The sequence below is a fragment of the Prionailurus viverrinus genome, chromosome D4 (assembly GCF_022837055.1).
Source record: "Prionailurus viverrinus isolate Anna chromosome D4, UM_Priviv_1.0, whole genome shotgun sequence".
Classification (NCBI taxonomy): Eukaryota; Metazoa; Chordata; class Mammalia; order Carnivora; family Felidae; genus Prionailurus; species Prionailurus viverrinus.
The window spans coordinates 13,243,329-13,262,315 of NC_062573.1; the positions used below are offsets into that span (position 1 = coordinate 13,243,329).

An 18,987-nucleotide genomic window follows, 5' to 3' on the forward strand; every position below is an offset into this window, starting at 1 on the left:
GCCGCCACGTGACTATCGCAGCGCCGCGTCAGCTGACTGCACAAGGCGTCTGGTGACTGGACCGGGAAGGGAGGGGCGGGGGGGAGGAAGAGCGGAATGTCTCGGCTGCGCCTGCGCAGGATCTGTCTTCTGTCTTTACCCCCTTCCTCCTCTCAGCGCCCCCGCTCCTTGCGTGGCTGTTCCTTCGCTAGTTCGGTTGTGGTAGCTGCCCCGGTATGTCGTTTTTGCTATGATCCCTCGCTTTACAATATACGCGCCTTAAGGTCGGGAGAGGAAGAGCCAAGCCAAACACAAAGAGGTTCCCTTATTTTGCACTCTTCTTTACTCTCCCCTTTCTGGAATTTTCTTTGGCACTCAAATATATTAGGGGGCACGTTAGAAAAATTATTACCAGGCTCAGGGGATAGAGTGTGGATTGGGAATAGGGACACATGGGGACAGATATGCCACTTACGCTCTGTGATTTGGAGGAGGATGCTTTCCTCCTGTCTGAACCTCAGTTCAAACAACGAGGTGGACTATTTGCCATAAATATTTGATGAATGCCTGCCATGATCCTAGACCACTGCACGTACTGAGGAACTAGAGAGCCAGACAGAGTCCCTGGTGGAGTGCACAGCTGATGAACAAAAAAACACATTAAAATAAATAGGAAATGGCAAACTGATACAGTAATGAAAAAAAATGCAGAGTGCTCTAAGAAGACGGGCATGAGGGCTTTCCAAGGAAGTGGCATTTAAAATGAGATCAGAGGGGCGCCTTGCTGGCTCAGTTGGCTAAGCGTCCAACTTTGGCTCAGGTCATGGTCTCACGGTTTGTGTGTTCAAGCCCCACCTCCGGCTTTGTGCTAACAGCTCAGAGCCTGGAGCCGGCTTCAGATTCTGTGTCTTCCCCCACCCCTCCCATGCTCATGCTCTGTCTCTGTTTCTCAATAATAAATAAACGTTAAAAAAAATTTAGAATGATATCAGAAGAGTGAGAAGTTAACCAGGAAAGAATTGGGGGGTGGGGTGGGGGTGGGAAGAGGAGTTAGGGTTGATTAGTGGAAAAGAACCAGCATGTCTGGATTTGGTGGGAGCAACTTGGCACAGAGATACCTCCCACCACAAATTGGTAGTTAGGAAGCCAGTAGTTGAGTTTACAACATGAAGGGTATTGCCCTAACACTTGACTGGTTCTGACAGCAACTCTAAAGTAATGTTATTAACCCCTTTCTATAACCAGACTGAAGCTCAGGGAGGTTAAGTAACTTGCCCAAAGTCACTCCCCTATTAACTGTCAGATGGGATCAGATGGGATATTTGAATCCAACCAGGCCTGCAAAGTGGAACATCTGATCCACTGTGCTCTGCAGGAATCTCGTGGGCTGTGGGAAGGACCAGATGGTCTCCTGGAGCCACCAAGCACTGGGAACATAAAATAACGCCAGAACTTTTTGATAGAAGCATCTCTGCACTCTAGGAGGAGCTGGATTCATGGTTCAGGACATTGTTCACTGGATTAATGTTAGAGATAGGGTTGGAAAGAAAGCTAAAATCCAGAACATCTAAGAACAGCATTTGACTGGTCTCTGGGACTTTAAGTCCAGTCATTGATTTCCTGGAAAGATTTGTCATTTTCAGTGTTCTAGGAAAATGTAATTCATTGAATCAACAGAGGACAATACATGCTTCTAAGGGTGGCAAGAGGATTAAGAGATGGTGGTAGCCAAAAAGTGGAAATAACCCAAATGCCTATCAAGTGATGAGTAGGTAAACAAAATGTGGCTTACCCATCGATGGAATATTATTTGATCATAAAAAGGAGTAAAGTACTGATACATGCTGCAATACGGGTCGACCTTAGTAACATGCTAAGTGAAAGGATCTGGGCACAAAAGACCACATATTGTGCAGGTCTGCTTATCTGAAGTGTTCAGAATAGACAAATCTTATAGAGACAGAAAGTAGGTTAGTGGCTACCCAAGAGCTGGGGGGGGGGGGAGCAAGGGGAGGGGGGAGAGGGAACAAGGAGTGAGGGCTCACTGGCAAGGGGGTTCTTTTTTGGGATCATGGAAATGTTATGGAATGAGGTAGTGGACAGCTGCACACCCTTGTGAATATACTCAAAATACCAAATTGTCTACTTTAAAACGGTAAATGCTACAGTGTGTGAATTATGTCACAATAAAGCTGTTACGAAGAGAGAGAGAAATGATTATAATGATGGAGGTGAAGCTTTTGCACGGTTTCTAGTCTGTCATCAATGCCAGGAGATGGAAGCTGTTGTTTTTATCTGGCTAGGGGGTGATTGTTTGATTTACAAATCTGGTCCTCCACTTAACAAAAGCCTTCACATGAGGGTTCCTCTAACAGCCAGCTTCCTGAAAGCATCGAAATTTCTACACATTCCAGAATTTTTTTTGCTTGCAACATTTCAAAAGTTTATTGTATAAAGAGAACAGTACTAGACAAGCCATCCACTGAAATTTTCAGACTAGTGTATGTTTTCTGGTTATCTGAGTGGGTGTTTGTTGTCAGAACTTGGGTACTCTGGGGAGATGTCCTGAAATAACTAGGAAATGAGGGTGAAGCAATTGCCCTCCAGAGGAAACCCTGAAGTCTTGAGCCAGCAGTCCAGAGCAAAGATTCACAAAGTCATCTGAGGGACACAGAGTGGATCCCAGGCTTTGAACCCCTGATGTAAGGCTGTATTATCACATCTTTTTTTCCCCCCATTTTATTTATTTGAGAGAGAGAAAGCAAGTGGGGGAGAGGGGCAGAGGGAAAGAGAGAGACAGAGAGACAGAATCTTAAGCAGGCTCCACACTCAATGCATAGCCTGACACTAGATTCAATCCCACGATCCTGGGATCATGACCTGAGCTGAAACCAAGAGTCTACGTTCAACCGACTGAGCCACCCAGGCACCTGAAATGTATCAGCACATCTAAGAAAAGACTGTGCCCATTCTGATATGTGGCTGTTCAAACACAAGTCAGAAACAAGGTGAAGGAGCAATAATGACCTATACGGGTCCCAAGTCAGCAACAAGGGAAGTGTGACCTCTCATTGCCTCGCCTAAGGAAACTAGACAGTTGGGTTCAAATCCCAGCTCTGACATTTATCTGTGAGCCTCAGACTCCTCATATGTTAAAAATGGAGTTAATGATAGTATAATAGGGTTATTGTGAGAGTTGAATTCGTTAATTCATGGAACTAGCTTTGAATGTACTCACTACTCATAATAACATAGGTATCTCAATCCCTGTGACCGTGACTTCTCAAAGAAAGGTAATCAGTGAGCCTTTTGTTTTTATCTATCAACCTGGTGTCCTTAGTTAATGGAAGTTCACCTCAGACAAAGTGACTGCTCTAGAGAGACTTTGCAGGACCAGTGCTTATGGCTGAACAGGTTGTTCACCGCACAAGGAAGTGAGACTATGCTAAAAACCAGCTCATGCTCCACCCACTCTCCCCAGAGAGAGCACCTTTCTCTAATTCATTCAGAGGCTCCATGTGGCCAACTAGTAGTCCTGTAACAAAATCCAGGGTGGGGGGCCTGACTTGCCTCATGGGAGACTCATAAAGGAACTAAATGCCCCACCCTACCTCCACTCCCACATAGGGCCTCCTATGAGATAGGTTCTTGGTCTCTGCATATACATTTTCCACCTTGGAATGCTGATAACTAATAGTTATCCCTTACTCTTCCTTGATTTACACTGAAAATAATTCTAGGGGTGCCTGGGTGCCTCAGCTGGTTAAGTGTCTGACCCTTGATTTCAGCTCACGCCATGATCTCATGGGAACCCCACATCGGCCCTGCACTGACAGGAGCTTGGGATTCTCTCTCTTTCCTTCTGTCTCTGGACCTACCCCATTCATGCTCTCTTTCTCTCAGAATAAATAAACATTTAAAAAAAATTTAAAGTGGGGCACCTGGGTGGCTCAGTCAGTTAAGCATCCGACTTCCCCTCAGGTCATGATCTCACAGTCCGTGAGTTCGAGCCCCACGTCAGGATCTGTGCTGACAGCTCAGAGCCTGGAGACTGCTTCAGATTCTGTGTCTCCCTCTCTCTCTGCCCCTCCCCTGCTCATGCTCTGTCTCTCTCTGTCTCAAAAATAAATAAAAACATTTAAAAAAAATTAAAGAAAATAATCCTAAAGAAACTAAGATTCTATTCTCAAATTTTACTGGTGTTATAGAGAGAATATTTATCCTCCAGTCAACCCAGGTGCTGTGTATTGCTGTGATAGTTACAGGGTTCAGGATACATCAACCAAAAATATGGCACCTGGACATATTGACTATTTTAAACTGAAAGAATTTGAGAATCAGCATGTGCAGGAAGGATTCTTTGGCCTTCCCTTAAAGCAGGTCATGAGACTCTCATGTAAAAAATGTCTTCCTTATCTCCAGAGGAAAGGAACATCCTTATCTGCAAGGACCCCAAGAGGTTTCAAGAGAAATCAGGACAAACAGGCCTTGCTAAGTTTCCTCAAGTTTCCTCCTCTTAGCTCATATCCCTTTTGTCCTAACACATTTTCCATGACTTCCCACACTTCATCAAACAAGTGTAAAAATACTCAGTTTGAAGCACTTCCTCTGGTCTTCATTTCCTTATGAAGGCTCCCATGTCACATAGAACTTACCTTAAATAAATTTGGATGCTTTTCTCTTGTAAATCTGTCTTTTGTTATAAAGACCCAGCCAAAAACCTAAGTTGGGTAGAAGAAAGATATTTCTCCTCCCTTACAATAGCATTTACTTGCTATTTCCATCTCTTCACAGACACAGATCTAGGATCTGCCTGGGTAACATTTATTTCTCTGCTTTCCCAGGAGCTAAGAAGCAGGCCTGGAAAGCAGGTCAAGGAACAAAGCATTGCAAATTATTCCTAGAAATTAACTACAAATGACTCTGAACAAAGTCAGGACAAAAAGATATTAATAGAGACACTCTTCATTCATTCATTCATTTATTAAAAAGTGTTTATTGAGCACCTGGTTTGTGCCACCCTTCAGCAAGCTACTGTATATGAGCAAAACAGACACATTCTTTGTCCTCCTGGAGCTTGGAGTTAATGAGGGAGACAGCCAGACAAAAATGCCCACCAATGAATACATAATAATTAATTGAGTTAGATGCTCTGCAGTCGGGCTATCCAATATGGGAGACACTAGCCACATGTGGCTATAGGGAAATTGAAATGTGGCTAGTCTTTTTTTTTTAATTAAAAATTTTTTTTTAACATTTATTTCTTTTTGAGAGGGGGAGAGGCAGAGAAAGGGAGACAGAGGATCTGAAGCGGGCTCCATGCTGTGAGTGCAGAGCTCAATGGGGGCTCGAATCCACGAACGTGAGCTTGTGACCTGAGCCAAAATCAAGAGTTGCTTAACCGACAGTGACATGTGGCTAGTCCGAATTGAAATATGCTCTCAGAATAAAATATATAACACATCTCAGGCTTTGCACCAAAAAATGTAAAATACCTCATTAATAATTTTTTTATTGATGGTAGACTCGATAATATTTCAAATACACTGGGATAAATAAAATGTCTTATTAAAATTAATTTCACCACCTTATACCCATTAGGGAGGCTACTATAAAAAATAATGAGTGTTAGCAAGGATGAAAAGAAATGAGAACCCATGTGTGATGTTGGTGGGGATATAAAATGGTGCAGCTGCTGTGGAAAATAGTATGGTAGTTTGTCAAAAAATGAAAAGTGAAATTATCATGTGATCCAGCAATTCTATTTCTGGGCAGATAACCCCAAAGCAGGGTCTTGAAGAAATATTTGCACATCCATGTTCACAGCACTACTCATAATAGCCGCAATGTGGAAGAAACCCAGGTGTCCCTGAAGGGAAGAACAAACCATACAAAGGAAAGAAATGCTGACACCTGCCACAACGTGGGCGAGGCTTGAGGACATTATTAAATGAAATAAGTCAGTAAAAAAAGACAGATACTGTATGATTCCATTTATGGGAGGTACGTAGAGTCATCAAACTCCTAGAGACAGAAAGTAGAATGGTAGTTGCCAGAGACTGGGGGAGAGGAGAATGGGGTGTGGTTTAACGGGTCAACAGTTTGGGTTTTGCAGAATGAAACAGGTCTGGGGATTGACTGCACAACAATGTGAATGTACTCAACACCGCTGAGCTGTGCACTTGAAAATGGCTAGGATGGTATGTTTTATGTGTATTTCACGGCAATTAAAACTTTTTAAATTAAAAAAAACAAAAACATTGAATTTCACCTCTTCTTTTTACTTTTTCAAATTTGCCAAGAGGAACATTTAATATCACACGTGTGGCTCACATTGTGTTTCCATTGGTGCTGCTCTAAAGGAAAAGAATTTTGACCTCCATGGATTTTTGTTTTGTTTTTTTGTTTTTTTAAAAGAATAACTATTCACTAAAGTAGTTATGCTCAAAATGTAATAGCGCATTACATGTTGTGTTTGTGAAACCATTTCTGTTAACAATGTTTATAACCAAAACTTTCGATAGATTACAGATTTATTTAATAGTACTTGTCAGACACACAGTTGATAACCTTGAGGTGAAAATACATCAAAGGCATATATATACAGTTATAGGAGTTCTTATTGCACATGTATCATGGAAGGTACATTTATTTACCACTTTTTACATATTCTAGATGACATTCAAATGAAGATAGTTGCTTCAAAGTGGTTGATAAACTTCTGGTGGTTGACGGATCTCTGGCAATTTTTAACTAAGGAACCTAGTCTGTACCGAAAAGGTAAAGGTAACCAGAAAAGCTTGAAGTGTCTAAACCCGGGTGGGGTTGAAGTCAGGAGGGGTGGAGAGTTTTTGAGGCAGAGAAAACAACTTGGGCAACAGTTTTTAGACAAAAGAGAGCATGGAAAATTCCAGAAAGAGCAATGGAGACTGAAATGCCCAGATAGAGAGGTAAGAAGGCCCAGAGATGAGTCCAGAGGGGCAGACAGGGGCCAGATCATGTAGGGCCTGGAGGTCTTGCTAAGAATTTTCATCTTTATCTGGAAAACAGTGGGAAGCCAGCAGAGAGGTGACAAGGATGCATTTGTCTTTGGAAAAAAAATTACTCTTGCTGCATCTGTGTGTGTATGTGTGAGTAGTTTCTGTTTTTTTTTTTTATCATTTTTTATTATTTTTTTAAATTTAATGTTTATTTTATTTTTTTAAGAGCGAGAGAAGAGAGAGAGCACGAGCCAGGGAGGGGCAAAGGGAGACAGGGAGAGAGAATCCCAAGCAGACTCCACACTGTCGACAGAGAGCCTGGTGTGGGGCTCAATCTCACAGACTGTGAGATCATGACCTGAACTGAAATCAAGAGTCGGATGCTTAATCAACTGAGTCAGCCAGGTGCCCCTAAGATTTTATTTTTAAGTAATCTCTACAACCAATATGGGGCTCAAACTCATGACCCCAAGATCAAGAGTCACATATTCCACTGACTGAGCCAGCCAGGTGCCCCTCTTTTTATCTTTTAAACAAGTGAGGCATAATATATAATTAAATATAGCTTAAGTTTTATATATTTTTTTAATGAAATTGACAATGTTAAACTTTCTCTGAGTCCTGTGATCCTGGAAAACAGCAACAGTTCAAAAGTCTCCCTAACCTTTGTCTTCTAAAATCCCCCCATCTTTGTGTGTTCCTAGAAATGACTTACCCAAAAGGACCACTCTTCCCCATACAATTTATTTATCTATTTATTTATTATAATGTTTATTTATTTTTGAGAGAGAGACAGAGTGTAAGCAGGGGAGGGGCAGAGAGAGAGAGGGAGACACAGACACCAAAGCAGGCTCCAGGCTCTGAGCTGTGAGCACAGAGCCCAAAAGGATGCTTGAACTCACGAACTGCAAGATCATGACTTGAGCCAAAATCAGACGCTCAATTGACTGAGCCACCCAGGTGCCCCTTTCCCATACAATTTACATAAGGCTCCCTGGACACTCGTTGTCATGACTACCACAAATTCACAGATGACTCCCTTGTTTACTTAACAAAACCAACCACCAAGGACCCTGGACTTCCCATTCTTTGCCTCACGAGTGATTAAGATTAGAATTGTTTTGGGGCACCTGGGTGGTTCAGTCGGTTGAGTGTCCGACTTCAGCTCAGGTCACGATCTCACCACTGGTGAGTTCGAGCCCCGCATCGGGCTCTGTGCTGACGGCTCAGAGCCTGGAGCCTGCATCCGATTCTGTCTGTCTGTCTCTCTCTCTCTCTCTCTCTCTCTCTCTCTCTCTCTCCCCCTCCCCTGCTCATACTCTGTCTCTGTCTCTCTCTCAAAAATAAATAAACATTAAAAAATTAAAAAAAAAAAAAAGATTAGAATTGTTTGTCCCTCCAAAACCAGCCAGACACAGAGATAAACACTTCCTGTTCAGCTAGCTGAGACTTCCTCTGATTGCAAAACAATTCTAGCTCTACATCACCCTACCTGGAACTTGTGTGCTCCTCCCTATAAGTCGAAGGTAAAGCCACCCTGCCAACATACCTTGACCTTCACACCTGGATGCCTCTCCCTGTTGTGATAACCTGAACAAAAATATCTCCATAATTCCCCTGTGCATTTTTGTCTCTGACAAGATCTTTCCAGGAAATACATTCATAAACCAGAACTTCAGTCGAACATACCATTCATTGAGCATCTTCTCCGTGCAAAGCACTTTGTGGGGCTCTAGATCGTGGGATGGATAAATCTGCCAGGAGCAATACACAATTACTTCTTAAGTAAATTGTTATCCCCACCATTTTCTATACAACAACCTTTCGAAAGTGATATCTTCAGAGAGGCGTTATTATCTCTGTTTTCTTAGCCTTGCTTTTGTCTTCTGTAAAATGAAAATAATAGTCCTACCCTACAGGAATGTTGCAGGGGTGGGGTTGGGTGGTCAATGAGATAATGCAGGAAGTGTTGGCTTTTTATTTTTTTTAATCTTTTAGTTTTGAGAGAGAGAGAGCGTGAACAGGGGAGGAGCAGAGAGAGAGGGAGACACAGAATCTGTAGCAGCCTCCAGGCTCTGAGCTGTCAGCACAGGGCCTGATGCAGGGCTTGAACTCACAGAGCACGAGATCATGACCTGAGCTGAAGTTGGACACAACCAACTGAGCCACCCAGGTGCCCCAAAACGTTGGCCCGTTATTATGGGCTACGTTGGGAAGGCAGTCTGGTCTTCTGAAAGGAGAGGTCATTGTCTACAAGAAGATGCCCGATCACACTGTGTCTGCCACTCTCTCAGCTCACTTATGAGCCAAGTGGCCAGAAGGCAGACCCTTGCACACAGGTCGTCATGCTTTTGCTCACATAACCCGGCAACCGTGATGTAGCAGCAGCTGTCATTGCCCCATCCAGTTTCCTGTGACCTTTTAGCGGGCTCTAGCCCATTTCCAGCAGTCAGTATCTGCATGTCTCAGCCTGAAGACTTTTTCTAACCCCCTTCTCCCGATGTGCAGAGCCTAGCTGAAAGTGACCAGGAATTGACATCCCCAGGGAGCAACCCTCACCCAGTGGCACTAGGGAGTTGGTGTATGGATATCTGTTTTCTCTCGACCTTTGAGTGGAATAATTCTGGGGCAAATGTTTTGTGTTGGATTTTCCCTAGGGAATTAACGATAGTCTCCCACCACAATCGCTGGCTCAATAATGTTCCTCCCCTTCCTTGCGTCACTTCTGTATTCCCCTACCAATCTGCCCCCCTGCACCTTCCCAATGAAATCTTGGGCTTAAGTCATTGCTTCAAGGTCTGCTTCCCAGAGAACCCACACTAACCATCAGGTTCAACTGATGAGACAAGGATTGAGCCTTAATCCAAGAAAGCCACCAACCGTGGGCCAGAACTCCACTGTGTGCATGATTATGACTAAGCAAAGCAACTGGATTCTTTTTCTCAGGGAGCAGAGAAGAAAGAAACGAAAGGGGGAAAAAGGAAACAGCAACAGAGGAGCTAGATCCCGTGAGTGGTGGCCTGTGGCATCCTGAGCGAGGCTGGTGGTGGCTCCACCAGCCCCAGTGATGCGCTTTCCTGGGTACATGCATGTCTCTGTGCAGTTTTATGCCAGCTTCCACCACCTGAGTCAAAGCATGGTGATGCTCACAGTTCCAGGAGGTGCAGTTAACCAGACGTCAGGGCTAGGTGGTGCCAAGTTCAGATCTGTGTGGTCTTCAGCAAATGGCCTAGTGCCTCTGAGCCTCAGTTTTCTCAGTGTTAAATGGGGTAATACTAACATCCTTGTAGGTGTGTGTGAGGATTAAATAAATAGATGCTAAGCAACCTGGTCCATAGTTCATTGTCAGTAATAGCTTCATCCCTTACCTGAGATCTTCTACAGGTACTGGCATCTACAAGTAGTTCCTGTCTTCTGGTCACCATGGCGACCCTAGACAAGCTCATAAATATCCACTAATGAAGCAGAGATATTTTCACTTTTCCCTGCTGTGTTTGTCTGTGTCTCGGATAGATTAAAAACTCCCAGAGGAGTCACATTTTAGAGTATGCAGTCTGGCCATTTATAATCCACATCATCTACTGTGATATGGGCAAAAACCATCAACTAGGAAAAATAGAAAAAGTTCAATTCAGTCTTCCCTGAGCACAAAATTGCCTCTATATTTCTGATGGTTTAGGGAACACCTAGAGAGTGGGAATGAGAACAATTTTGGGTTGGTTTTATAAGGAAGAAGAGCCTTTGGTCAATTGGTGTCATTCAACAGACCATCAAGTAAGGTGCCTGCCTTGATGCCTTTCCTTCAAACTTCCCTTTGGGTTTGTCATTAATTTTGATTCCTCTTGAGCACCTGATCATACCAGGTCCTGAGCTAAGCATGAGGGTCTCAGATATGAAACTAGCCTTGGACCTGACCCAAGGAGCTCACCATCAGCAATACCATTTTCCTTCTTCATAAGATAAAGGTCTTGGACCAAGAGATTTTTAAATCCCTTCTCACCTTGAAATTCTGTGATTTTCATGACTATGAGGTCAATTCTAGGAGGAAGCCCTGTACAGAAAGGCTTTACTTGAAGATAAAGAGGAGAGTGAGAGAGAATGGAAATACCATGGATTTTTGCAAAGAATCTAAAGTATTACCAAAATCTGGGTCACCTGGGGGACTCAGTCGGTTAAGCAGCCAACTTCAGCTCAGGTCATGATCTCATGGTTTGTGGGTTAGAACCTCGAGTCAGGCTCTGTGCTGACAGCTCAGAGCCTGGAGCCTGTTTCAGATTCTGTGTCTCCCTCTCTCTCTGCTCCTCCCCCTCTCATGCTCTGTCTCTCTGTGTCTCTCAAAAATGAATAAATGTTAAACAATTGTAAAGTATTACCACAATCTTTCCATAAGTTTAAAAGACTATCACGTAACTGGGACCCAAGTGTGTGAATAAGCTGCCTCCACTGTTGAGATTCAGAATGTCTGGGCCAGACATCTGTAGTGAGTTCAGCTTTAACACTTGTTTTGAAATGTGAATTTGTTCCTATGCCATGGATGCACTGGAGAATAATCTAAGCATAATACAGATGTTTATTTCATCCACAAGAAACGCTAGGTGCAAGCAGAACCATCCTGAACCAACTTCGTAGTGTCAAATAAAACACAAATCTGGACCGAGACAAGGAGATGCTTTATTTGATAGGTTTTTGCAACGGTGTTAGACGGACAACTACAGTAGGAAAAGCTCTCCCACTGGGAGATCTGCAATGCTTTCAAAAATTAAGTGAGGGGCACCTGGGTGGCTCAGCTGGTTAGGCATCTGACTCTGGCTCAGGTCGTGATCACGGTTCGTGAGTTCGAGTCCCGAGTCGGGCTCTCTGCTAATAGCTCAGAGCCTAAAGCCTGCTTCCGATTCTGTGTCTCCCTCTCTCTCTGCCCCTCCCCTGATCACACTCTGTCCCTCTCTCTCTCTTCAAAAATAAATAAATATTTTTTAAAAATTAAAAAAAAAGATTAAGCAAAAGGATTTTTCTTTTATGGAGAGAATTAATCAAGGCCTGAAAGAACCAAGCATGGAGAGAGAGAAGGGCATGATCAGACAGAGTAGCTCAGAAGATTCCACTTTTTGAGGGTGGACCAACAAAGCTCAGGGACCTAGGGGAAGGAGAGAAAGCTTAACCCAAGTTTGGGTAACAAGCATTTTGTTCCAGTGGATCAGTGGGACAAAACAACTCAGCTAATCATTTCTAAAGCAAAAAAAAAAAAAGGGAATTTGGAGGGTCTGTGTCTGGCCTTGCCACAGGTTAACAAAGGGTCATCCGGGAGTCTTCTCTAAGTCACATGAGGAGGGTGGTTCTTTGCAGTGAGCTGTTTCTGGAACACCGAAAGGAGAAGGGGGTTCTCTCGTCATCCCTATTACCCAGGATCATAGGACTCCAGTTAAATTCAACACTGTTGGCAGGATTACACAAAATGCACGCAAGCATACGCTTCAAACATCGCCAGCTGCCTCAGCTCTCCCCCAGATCAGGGTTACAGCTGCCCCTCTGGCTTCAGATAACCCCCTCCCACCACTTGACCATTACTCGCAAGCTTTCCCTCACTTGTATAAGCCAACTTCAGGTCTTCCTCAAGGTAAGGGGCCATGCATAGTGTGGCATTCATGTATTTCTTAACAACGTAATATATGTAAGACTGTGACATCATTTCTGTCAGGCTCCTTTCTTTTTATTAATGTGTCCCTGCAAAAGCTTTTGAGCGTTGGGCCCTAAGCCCATTTTCGCCATTGGCCCTGGGGTTTGCACTTGCACTGCCTTTTATAGCACCGGGATTTTCAGGAGCACACATCATGTGACGGCAGAACTGACTGTACCGGCAGTGGGTCCCCAAGGAGCTTCCTAGGAGAGAGAGCACCCCCCGAACAATGCTCTTGAGTGAAGCACATTCCAGGGAACGCGGGTCTCCCACATTCTCTGTGGCACAGATGCAGTCTTGCCGTGCTCTGCTCAGCGGTGAAGGGTTTGTCTCCAGACAGGGGGTGGGGTGGGGGGATGGCAAGCTGAGATCCAGGGCTACCCCTGCCTGACAAGCCCACGGCTCTGTCTGCTCGGAGGGAGTTCCTGAACCCGCCTGTGAAAAAACAGGAGAGTTTTTCATTGCATTTGGAATTGGAGGGAGTTAATTACATGAACAAGAGTGTATCTTAAACACCAAAATGAGACCCTGCTAATGACCTAAAGAAGCGCTTCCAAACCTTACAGAAAAAGATGATATTTATTAATCGCTCTTGGCCCAAGGCAACTGGTGAGGAGATCTGACTACCCCAGACCCCACCCAGGCTGCTCTGAGGGTTCAGGGGGTCCAGTGTCCCTGTACCTTCAGAGGCCGGTGTGCCATGGATGGCTTTGACCCAAGGAGAGGGTAAAACTGAAGAATCTCACAAAAAGTGAAATCATGGGACCACCACTCAATGGGAAAGGGGAAGAGAGGAAGGGAAGGAGAGGTATACGGCAGTTTTTAAGCTCCTACCGGAAGAAATAAAGCTGTTTCTGTATTAAGGTTACCACACATCCCTGGGGCACCTGGATGGCTCGGTCAGTTGAACATCCGACTTCGGCTCAGGTCATGATCTCACAGTTTGTGGGCTCGAGCCCCACATCAGGCTTTGTGCTATCAGTTCAGAGCCCAGAGCCTGCTTCGGATTCTGTGTCTCCCTCTCTCTCTGCTCCAACCCCACTCGCACTCTGTCTTTCCCTGTCTCTCAAAAAATGAATAAATGTTAAAAATATATATATTAAGGTTACCACACACCCCAATGTACCCAGGGTAGTCCTGGTTAATGTGACCCCTCTTATTCTCAAAGGGTTCCACTCATCCTATTCATATTCCAACAAAGTTGACACTCCTTAATAAATATTTGGTCAAACTGTGGTATAGTAAGAAATATGTCTGGTCTTTGTCCCTGGGATCTAGCATAGAGAGCCTAAAACCCTTGCAATTTCCTGAGTGATAGGAGCATCTTTTATTATCCATAATGCCCCCTTTTCAAACACGGCTGAGTTTATGCTAATAAGGTGAGGCTTGGTGGGCCCTTAGAGAGCTTCCGGATGGAGACTGGTCCCCAGAGACACCAGCCATATGATTACAGGGTTGGAACCTTCAGTCTGGGACCCCCTCGGGTTGGAAAAAGAGAGGGAAAGAGAGAGGGGCTGCTGATTGAGTTCAATCACTAATGGATGATTAATCAATCATACTTACAAAGTGGAACTTCCATTAAAACCCCAACATGGTGAGATTTGGGAGCCTCTGGGTTGGTGAACATATCTACGTGCCAGGAGGGTGGCAATCCGCTCCCACCAGACTTGTGACTGGTGTCTGAAGGGAAGTCAATCTCATGAGACTAAACCCTGAAACTTATGGAGTCTAGCTCTGGGTAGTTAATGTCAGAATAAGACTGAAATATTGGACACCCAGTTGCTGACAGAGAATTAGAGACAGCCATTTCAAGTTTTCATTCTAACCCCTTCTAGAAGACCCAAAGTCTCAGACAAAGGGTTTGATATCTGAGTGGCAGATGTCAAATCGAAAATCGCCCTTCCCCCTCAGCAACAGCAACAGTGATCCTGGGGTCACGTGTCTCCCTGAGATGCATCAAGGCTCTATGTTGCACACGTCCTCAGGCACCACTCACCGTGTTTCATGTGAAGGTGTGGACTCCATCTTCTTTAGCTCCTAGGAAGGAGGAAATCAAGGTCACATTTCTGGCACCCTCTCTATCTGATCACTCCTGACTCTGCCATCTCTTCATGATTTTCTTTTCCCTGCTCAGGTAGTAGATGAGAAGTTTTGCAAACCAGCTGGCTAAATAGATGTCTAATTGTGCAACAAAATGCCAGTGCCCTGGGCACCTGGGTGGCTTAGTCGGTGGAGCACCGACTCTGGCTCAAGTCATGATCTCATGGGGTTCCCTGCTGTCAGGACAGAGCCTGCTTCAGATCCTCTGTCGCCCTCTCTCTCTGCATCTCCCCCACTCGTGCTCTCTCTATCTCAAAAATAAATAAACATTAAAAAAAACGCCAATGCCCTTTGTGGCAAACATCCCACCTAAAGCCTTGTGTTTGTCTTAGTCTTAGGGAGGGAACAAGACGGTCTCCTTGACCAAATGCTACACCGTCCACAAAGCCAACCACATCCACCTCCCTCAGTCCCCTTCTTCTATCTCTTGGAGAGGGTGTGGATCTATCCCATTCCATCTTTTCTCAGTAAGATTTGTGAGGACTTGCATACTCCGAGGAGGACACATATCTACTATCATGGCAAGTGACATTGTTAACACATCTGCCACAGAGTCCTGCTCACAGGGAAGAGGGCTGAAGCTAATCAGGTCTCTTAGGAAGCATATGTGAGACTCTACAGAGGCCTCCAAGAAACATTAGATGGGACATCACTGAGCTCTGAGGTCCTGCATTAACAATCGAATTACCCAGGGCAGCTGGGTGGTTCAGTCAGTTGAGCATCCAACTTCGGCTCAGGTCATGATCTCACGGTCTGTGAGTTTGAGCCCCATGTCGGGCATGCTGCTGTCAGCACAGAGCCTGCTTTGGATCCTCTGTCCCCCTCTCTCTGCCCCTTCCCCACTTGCTCTCTCTCAAAAATAAATAAACATTTAAAAATTGAATTACCCATTCGTTCATATACATATTTATGTGTTCATTCAACAAATATTTATTGAGCACGTGCCTGTGTTAGGCACCAGTAATCGCAATCTAATCTAATGAAAGAGAAAGGAGAGGTAATCTTTTTGGCCTGGCCCAAGGTTGTTACCTTCTTCCAGCTTTCCTCAATCCATCCTTCACCTCCAGCTAGAGTAGATCCCCTCTTTCTCTGAGCCCTGGTGGTGGACCAGGACCTGTTAAAGACCTGCGACTGTTCACTTGCAGCCCTTCAGAATGCTTTTTGGCTACAAATAACAGGAAACCCATCCAGCTGTGGCTTAAATAAAGCAGACACTACTGTACTTCATAAGACTAGGAGTCTGAGAATCCAGGGTAGGTCAAAGATCAATGAAATCCTTCAAGAGCCCAGTCTCTTCCTAACTTATAGCTCCTCCTTCCTAAGTTGCTAGGGTTTTTGTTTTGTTTTGTTTTGTTTTCTGTTTTTTGGCTTTTTCCATTTTCACGCATCATCTCAAGGTCACGCTATGGCCATAGCAGTTATATATAAGTCCTCAAACCAACATCTCACTGAAGAAAGAACTGGCACAAGCAACAAGGTTTTTCCTTCAGAGGCTCTGCCTTTTTTCTAGGAAGGGAGGGCCCCAAGCACACCTCCCCTCTGATCTCTTTGGCCAGAACTGGGGCCAGAAACACATGATGAGGGATGACATTGCCCGGGCTGCCTTAGACATAAGGTGACTCACCCCTGGGACTTACTACATCCCAGGGAGAAGGGTGGAAAGTGGGGAAAGCCACTGGGCTTGGAATGGCCAACCTTGACCAGTCAGCCCCTCAGTGCCCCTGAGTCTGCAATGTCTGCACCCTTCTTGCCGACATCCCAAGTGCAAGCCCCTCCTCTCTTCTCCCTCCCAGGAGTACGGCCCTTCCCATAAGCTGCTGGAGCCACCCCATAAATGTTTGTGAGTAAAAGACAACCAAATCAAACCAAAACAAAGTTTGGTGTTATGGAAGGTATGGAGAGAAGAATTTGGAAGAAGAGTATTTCATAGACTTAGTGAACAAATAGAACCCATAGACCAATAGCTCTTTGCCAGAAGACCATGAATGAGTGTTCCATGAACCCCGGAAACTATAGGAACCATTTTACATAAATGTGTATATGAAGGTTGGGTAGGGTGTGTCCTTGGTTTCTATGGAATCCCGAAAATTTCTGCAACCACCAAGTTTTGGAAGCCCCACCTCAAATGGCCTGCGGCAATACTCTCCAATTACCCAGGGGCACACCAGGAGCCAGGGTCTTACAAGGAAGGTAACCCGACTGCGCAGAGCACCCAAGCATCCAGTACACTGGAATCTTACCACTTCTCTTCCCATGGTCACAGACTCCAGCTGTTCTATTTTAAGAGTCCGGTCCAAAGGGTGTTATTATTCTGTCTTCCAGCACCGTCTGAGAAGAGTCTCTCACCATGACTCACCACCATCCTCCCCTGAACAATGGCCTGTGGGCTCCATCACTCACTCTTGCTGACACACCGGACTGGAAAGAGCTGATTCTAAGTGAGCAGTTGTGTGGGTATATGGAATACTGAGGGCAGGGGCAGAGGGAGGAAGGTGGGCTGGAGGTAGAGCCAGTACTCACCATCCAGACTTACCGAAACCCTGGGGAAGGGAACGGAAATTTATTTATAGATGCTGGAGGCCGGTGACCTACCCGTTAAGTTCCAAGTGGCCTCTGATGGCCCAAAGCATATACACAGGAGGAGGGGATCCGAAAGAAGCCCCTCTTCTCTCCTCCGTCAGTGGGCAGCTCCTTCCCACCTATCAGGATGGAGAACAGGCTGCTGCTGAGTCGGCTTTGGGAGGCTGAGTGAGCTAATTGGAGGATAGCACCCACCCCCATAATTCAGAGTGAGACGAGACACGGAAGAGTTTCCCCTGTTCAGCCTCTCTGGTTTGCACCCTGGTTAAGCCCTGATCTTGTAACACTATCTTGGGAAACATGTCTGGTTCTCAGGTGGTTTCCTTAAAGGGAAAGTTACAAGGCTGGTTTTTACTATTATTCCCAACAGCCTCTGATCACATGAAAGTAACTCTGGGAAGGATCTAGAGAGGCCAGAAGGAGAGACACCTTGGGGGACTAATGAGAGGCCTCCGAGAAGAGGGAAGAGTCAGACTCTGGCCTCTGAACATCTCATACCTATGGTTCTCAACATGGCTGCCCCTAGAATCAGAAAGATTTGTCAACATCAGGATTGCTTACCCCTTACCTACTGACTCAGAATCTTGCAGAGGATGGAACGGGCACCTGGACTTTTTGAAAGCTCTCCATGAAACTCTGAAGCAGCTGGTGCTGGAGGTCCAAGATCTGAGCCAACCCAGATCTGCTCCACTGCCTGTATAGGAGATGCCCATTCGAGGGCAGTCCCCACTTCAAAAGGAAAGAAAAGGCCTTCTGAAGCCAGAATCTCTCAAAACAATGGGGTCCAGACCTCAGCCAGGTCCTCTGAGGGTGGCGGATCTCCTGTTTCTAGCTCCTCCAAGCTCGCACGCATGTGTCACCTTGCACTGCCAGCACCCCCCTCCCCCCCAAGAGGCATCATTCCCAGAACCACAAGTCTATGGAGATCCTGACTGGAAATACCTCTGTCATCTAGCGGCTGACAGACACAATACCAGAAACAGTGCACTTATTATCACTGGAGAAAAAAAAAAAATTGAATGAGATTTCGAATAACCACGGAATGGCTCACACAGTGCTCAGGAATTCATTATCAAAGTTGGCTCCGCTCCTCTCAGACGTGCCTTTGGCACTCTTGGTTCTGAAACTTGCACTCCTAGATGGAGGCTGGGGCTGCAGAGAGCAGGCACCCGAGATGACGTGGGGAAGGGAAGGGAAGGGTTCAGAAGTGGGCTGGGTGGTGGTTGCCTAGGGGAAAAGCACAATATCCACTGGAATTGTTCAGTTACAATGGCAGAGTCTGTGTGGTTTCAGAAAAAAAAGGATATTTCTGAGCATTGATGAAAGCGCCCAGAGTTATAGCTAAGGAATCTTTCTCCAGCTCCCGGTTCTGCTTTCCTCTTCGGGGGCTTCGATCTTGGCCAGGCCCGCCCAATATGGCGGCAGAGACAGTCCCTGTGGCTCCAGGTGGATGGGCTGCCAGCATAGCCTCTCCAGGAAAGCACTTCTCTTTGTCCTAGAACATCCAGCATAAGACTGAGGGTGGGATCTCATTGGCAGCTGTGTCTTCTAGACATTTCAGAGCAAAGCACAGTGGCCGGGCCTGGGGCTGAAAGGAAAGTTCAGCTCCACTCAAACCACATGAATTGGCAGGATGGCAATGGCTTCTTAAGGGAAACTTAAGGTGCTGTCATA

At 45.3% G+C, this 18,987-nt stretch overlaps 1 long non-coding RNA gene across 1 annotated transcript; it reads left to right on the forward strand.

The window, feature by feature from the left end:
- Positions 1-97: 97 nt before the first annotated feature.
- LOC125150530 (uncharacterized) lies at positions 98-18,353 on the forward strand. Its single transcript, XR_007146368.1, has 4 exons — positions 98-213; positions 6,655-6,759; positions 17,056-17,171; positions 17,684-18,353. It is a non-coding gene; the product is annotated as an uncharacterized LOC125150530 (long non-coding RNA).
- Positions 18,354-18,987: the final 634 nt, after the last annotated feature.